Raw genomic sequence first — 7,016 nt, forward strand, 5'->3', positions numbered from 1 at the left:
AAGCTTTCGCTTTGGTCAAGTTCATCTTTACCTAGTGACGAAAGTCATGTTATGTTTCAATCACTTTGAAAATGGCTTTGACGAATAATGGTTTGTGAATAACAACTATATAACGTCCTCTAAGAATGTTTCAATGGTTGAAATGGGAGTTTGGATTATATAACCATTATTGGGTATAAGAATTGTGTGGAAACACATATATGTATAAGTCCTTATTCCTTGAACCAAAGTATGCGTACTTTGTTGATCAGGAAAACCGGAACAAGAGCTGTGAGCTCAGTCCGCGAACCCAGTCCGCGAACTGGCGAAGGTTCTCATCCCGACAATATATGCTGGAGTTTGCGAACTAAGTCCGCGAACTTGAGTTGGTTATATCTAAAGACGATTATTTGGGAAATTATAATTATATAAACTAAGGAATGCAAATTGCAAACCGTGGATATAAAGTTCATGAATCGATTCGAGTGAATCAAATCATTTTTGCTTCGATTGTGTCTTGTGTAGTCATATAAGATTTATACAATTGAACAACTCTCTAACTAGTTCATTTGAGTCATTTGAACTAGTTATGGTGAAGAAGAATATGGTTAATATGAAAGTGCTCATATGGCTAACCATTTGATTAACTACTGTTGAACCAACGAATGTACATGTTTGGGTACGGTTACACAAACCTAAAATCGTGCATTTCATTTGTGTGTAACAAGCTAAGTTTTCGATCTAAAGGTTGAAATATATTAGCTTGAATCTAATCAGGTTTTCATCTAACGGTGAATATTGAATGCTTTGTTACCAAGCTAACATTGATTGCAAACCCTGATTTGAAAGACTATATAAGGGAGAACTCTAGCAACTGGAAAATCTAATACCCATACCTCCTATGTGATACTAGTTGTATTAGCTAGAGTCAATTCTCTTTTAACCTTAGGTTTCTTCTTGTAAACCAGGTTAACGACTTAAAGACTTCATTGGGATTGTGAAGCCAGACCGATACTACATTCTCGTAGTTGTGTGATCTGATCTTGCATATTTTATCGTGTTGAGTACAATCGTAATAATTGGCTTGAGATTAATATCTCCGATAGGCAATATATAAAAGTAGTCACAAACATCTTCGTCTCATCGTTTGTGATTCCACAATATCTTCTTTCGCCACGTCGATTAAGATTATTATGAGGTGATTGATAATTCTAGGCTGTTCTTCGGAAATATAAGTCCGGGTTATCAATTGGTTCCTGTTCACCTTGATTTATCAAAAGACGGAACAAAAACTTGTAGGTATTTATGTGGGAGACATATTTATCTATTACCGTAGACTTTTCTGTGTGATACAGATTTGTTTATTAAAGTCTTCGACTTTGGGTCATATCAACTCTTAGTTGTGGGTGAGATCAGCTAAGGGAATCAAGTATGTAGTATCCTGTTGGGATCAGAGACGTAAGGAGCGCAACTGTACCTTAGATCAGTGTGAGATTGATTGGGGTTCAACTACAGTCCAGACCGAAGTTAGTTTGTAGTAGTCTAGTGTCTGTAGAGGCTTAATACAATGTGTGTTCAATCTGGACTAGGTCCCAGGGTTTTTCTTCATTTGTGGTTTCCTCGTTAACAAAATTCTGGTTTCTGTGTTATTTCTTTTCCGCATTATATTTTGTTATATAATTGAAATATCACAGGTTGTGCATTAGAATCAATCAATTGGAAATCCGACCTTTGGTTGTTGATTGAAATTGATTGATACTTGAACATTGGTCTTTGGTACCGTTCAAGTGATCTCTCTTGCATTCAATTAGACTCGCAAATTACTATTTACTTGAGTAAGAATTGAATCAAAAAAGAGAGTAACTCTTTGATGTACTTTATTAAGATTGAGTCTAGTTGATTCTCTTGAAAGTATATTGGAGTTTGTCCATACAGATTGCTAATTGAAATATTGGGTGTGGTTGTTGTACCCCCGCTTTTTCAATATAGACCCTTGTGATGAGAGAAAGGGAAAGTGATTTTTAAGTGCGTAAGGAGAGAGACTAAATATTGTTGAGACCTATCATCATTGTAACTTGAAAGAAGTAACAAGATCATCCTTTCACCCCCGTGGACGTAGGTAATCATGCCGAACCATGTACATCTTGTGTTATTATGAGTCTCTTTACTTGCTTATCTTTCTATCTCTTCATCTTGAATGTTAGATGTAGGATGTATAACTTATTACAACTACATTTTGGCGCCGACTAAGCAGACGAGTAACATATTTAGATACCTTAAAAGTGGTTAAAAGAGTAGAATCTAAAGCTCCTAATCATCTATGATGATAGTTGAGGCTAAAAGAATAACTCTTGTAGTTAGTTTTAAAGATTATGTTCATAAATACGTTATATTTCCAACTATGCATTTTCTGAACTCATGGGCTTGCTATGTTTTAACTCTTGAAAAATCGTTGTTTTGAAGCGTTTAAAGTTTAAAGTTACCTCGATTTCGGGCTTTAAATTCATGTTTGAACTACGAAAAATATGTTGATTTTTAAGTTTATCAGGCTATGTGAGTTTTTAGAAAGATTCATAGCTCCAAAAATAACATTTATGAAGTTATGGTTGCAGCTACAAGAAACTTCATCTCACTAGCTGACACAGAAAAGAGAGGATTTATGTTTTGGAAAAAGTTCAAGATCTATGGATCAATGAAAACGACGTTATCGGATTGTATCGTCATCATTGGTAACCCGACTCAAAATCAATGAGTTAGAGTGCTAAGAGCAATGACTACCATGTTTCCTTAAAAACCAAATCAAAAAGTATCACCTCTTTTTAAGTCGTGGGAAATGATAGAAAACCAGAAACGTTCTAAGGTAAGATTATCCTTGATGAACTTTAAGGAAACCATAAAGAGGGGGGAATTGTATTTAAGTTACGCCTCAAACAATCACAACTTGTGAGTACTGATACCATCAAATTTTAAAGAAGGAATTCGTTATATCAAAACTTGTTTGAATTTGCTTTTGCAACCACCCGTACGGCTGAGTAGCATCACCCGGCAAAGAGAATGTTAGGACAAATAATGATTAATGCTTGGAAAAGTACTGATAGCGTCCGGTCATCAATATGTTTATAAAAGCACCACGATAATCAAACAAACTTAGTTTGTTGAGTTCAGCATGAAAAAAGTAGGAGAATCGTACTTGTGTCTAAAGAACTGTCAGCCTGACAAAACCTTTTACCATCTTCTTTTTGAAAAACCTTTTCGAAAATAGTTCAAAGTGAGGTGTTTTCTGTTTGATATTTTCGATATAACTCTCGTAGGAGAAAGTAGGCACGACCCGATGGCCAGTAATTCAGGAACTGTAAGGATTTTGAGGAACCTAACAGTAGCAGGGACCAGTATGCAAGAAGGAGTTATTGACTCACGACAGAAGAGTAGCCACCGGCCGCGACCCGAGGAGATTTTGGCACCGGCTGCAGGAATGACGGCAGTCAATGAGGAAGTTAACTTGGGTCAGGATGATGACAACACTCTCCTAGAACGCATCGACCGAGTCAGAGGAGACCAGAAAACATGATATATGGACTCACCGTATCCGACACTGAAGTTGATGAGGAAGTTCTACTAGCACAGGAAGAACGACGACGGACCAGGATGCACGCCGCATATCAGGCAACTATAGATCGGGAAGAGGAGCGACTACGACAGATTCGGCTGGGAAAGAGGAATGAGACACGAGTACCACCGCTAATGCCACTAGTGGTACCACCAACAGTATCAGGAAATCACCACCATGACCCATCTAGTCACAAGAGCACATACCCGACCTTGTTGGAAATTTTTGAAAACCAAAGGAGAGAGGAGGAGTTCATTAGGGAGTTACAAAGGAGAAATATAACACTTGATAAAGAGAACAACCGTCTTAGGAATCAAGCGTCAAGGTCGCGAGTGTCATCCATCCGAGGAGCATCAATCGATCACACTTGGTTCCGATCAGGGTACATCCACGAACCACCTCGGCAACAAGGACCAATGCCCGAGCCCAATAACCCGAGAATGGGATACAGTCTTCCCGAAGATTCATTAAACGAAGAGGAAATACTCCAACAAAACGAGAGGCCCGATACGCGACCGAAGCTGAACTCCGACAACTTGAGGAGATGGTTAAGAAACTGGCTGGATAAGGAGAAGATGACAAATTGGCGGAAGTAATCAATGAAGCAGAGAAGACACCCTTTACTCGAGAGTTGGAGCAAGCTTCATTTCTCCCAAAGTTTACTCTTCCAACTTTTCCATCATGGTTTGATGGCACCGGAGATGCAGTGGAACACATCAAGATGCACATGATGTCACTCTTAAAATGGAAGAGCAACGACATAGTCATGTGCAAATTCTTTCCGGGAAGTTTGGAAGGAGAAGCTAAGAATTGGTTCTACACCCTACCCGAAGCCTCAATTGGAAACTATGGTGTGTTGGTGGAGACTTTCCTCGACACCTATATGCATAACAGTATCTCCATACCAAGAGTTAACAAACTATTCACATTAGCACGAAGATTCAAAGAACCATTGAGGTCTTTAACCGATAGATGGAGGAAGTTATGTACCGAGATCGGGAAGGTACCGGTGGACCAGCAGATATTTGGCTTCGAAAATTCACTTGGGAAAAGAGACCATATATGGGTGGAAATGTACATAGAAAAACCGTAAACCCTAAAGGATATGCGGAAGATGCAAGAACACAACATATCCTTAGAAAAATTCAATAGGGAACACAAGATAAGAGCATTCAGGAGGCAACCAAAGCAGCAGAAATGGTTCCGAAAGAAGTTACGAAGCGACCCGAGAAGCGATTTGGGCCACAAAATAAAGGTCCGACAAAGAAGGAATGGGTTGAGAAAGGGAAAAATCCTCGTTATGAACCAAAAGTATACACGCCATTGAACGCACCCTTAGAAGAAATTTTCAAGGAGGTGGAGAAATTAAATGATATCCGGTACCCAAAGACCCGAGGAATACAATTTGACGAGACAAAGAACCATCCCAAGTTCTGCCATTATCATCATTTTAGAGGGCATTCAACCAATGATTGCTGAGAAGTGAAAGATATATTCAACATCTGATTTGGGACGGATATTTAAGGAAGTTTCTCAAGCAAGTGGCGCCAGTACCCGATGGTCCAGTATATCAAGTCGGGGTACTCAGTTTTTATACAACACCATTTCACATTCATCAACACAAGGTATAGACCTAGGCTCAGGGAGTATGACGAGGATTCACAAAAGGGATCGGTCGGGAAATGAAGTCTTTAATGTGGCCAAGACATTGCACATGGAGGAGTGCATGATGCATCCAATCGCGTTCTCAGCCAAAGATGTCCCGATGAATGGTCAAGCACATGGGGATCCGCTAGTTATCACCCTAATGATAGAAGAATGGGGAGTGAAGATGATCCTAGTCGATAATGGAAGCTCTGTAGAAGTTCTTTTCTATGACACTTTCAAGAGAATGCAACTATCCAATGATATATTGATCCCGTCAACCTATAACATTTATGGCTTTAACGGGACCGTGACTATACCAAAAGGAGAGGTCACATTGAGAGTCTCAGACGGAGATGATTACTTGGATACTCTTACTACCTTTTATGTAGTAGATATCGTGTCACCATACGAAGCGATCATCGAGAGACCCTGGATAGAGGGAATCAAAGGAGTCACTTATGCATACCATCAAAGGCAAAGATTCCCGACTTACAAAGGTGTGGTTGAGGTTGTAGGGGATCCGCAAGCCGCTAGACGTTGTGTTCAGATGGATATTCAGCAAAACGAAGATAGGCGAGCAAGATCACGTCGAAACAAGAATAAAGCTAAAGAAATCAAAGCCGGTCAAGAGTTAGAGAAGATAATCACACAAGCTGTTATGTCATATGAAGCGGGAGAGGACAAGTTTGCATAGCAATCAAAGGCAGCAAAACCGGTTGGAGATCCAAAATCGAACTTCACAGCTCTAGAGCCTACTCAAGAGATTAACTTGGAAAAGGAGGAAGAGCCGAAGCTTGTAAAGATCTGGTCGTTTTTATTATAGGAAGAAGCGAATCGGTTAATAACTCTAATGAAGGAACACATGGATGCATTTTCCTGGAAAATGCACGATATGGAAGGTATCGATCCCGATGTACGTTGTCACCACCTAATAATCGATCCAAAGTTCAAGCATGTCCAACAGAAGATGTGTAGGATTGCACCTGAGCTGCAAGCGGCAGTGGAAGTAGAATTGAAGAAGCTACAATCATCGGGAATCATACGAAAAACACAATATCCATTATGGATTTCGAACATGGTAATAGTACCTAAGAATACCAGTGGGGTCCGAATCTGCATCGAATTCAGGGATTTGAACAAAGCCTGCCCGAAGGATAGATTCCCCCTCCTGAATATCGATCATCTTTTGGAGTCAATCGTGGGACATAAAGCGATATCGTTAATGGATGGATGCTCGGGATACAACCAAATCCCTTTGGCTCACGAGGATAAAAAAAATACATCTTTCTTTACTCTAAGAGGGCTCTATTGTTATACCAAGATGCCATTTGGACTAAAGAATGATGGTGCAACATATCAGAGATTAGTGGAAGACATGTTCGAAGATAAGATCCACGAAACGATTGAGGTGTATGTAGATTGAAAAGGCGAGGGTACCCAAATATACCTCAAGCTAAAACTTTTCCTACCTATAAGTCCTTTCTCCGAAAGTGATTGTCTATAGACTGAGTCGAGATAATACAACTAATCGGTTCACACTTCGTGTGAACATCTATGGATACGAGATCGAGACAATACAGCAGCGAAGTATGTTTACTTGATATAAAGGTTCAGACTTAACCAAACACAATATGATTGCTTATCAAGTAAATAAAAATTAATATTTGTGTAATTTACTTTCATTATAATAAAACAATTATAATGCGGAAAATAAAAGTAAATGACACAACAAGATTTTGTTATCGAGGAAACCGCAAATGCAGAAAAACCTCGGGACCTAGTC

This window comes from Papaver somniferum, chromosome 11 (genome assembly GCF_003573695.1).
Source record: "Papaver somniferum cultivar HN1 chromosome 11, ASM357369v1, whole genome shotgun sequence".
Classification (NCBI taxonomy): domain Eukaryota; kingdom Viridiplantae; phylum Streptophyta; class Magnoliopsida; order Ranunculales; family Papaveraceae; genus Papaver; species Papaver somniferum.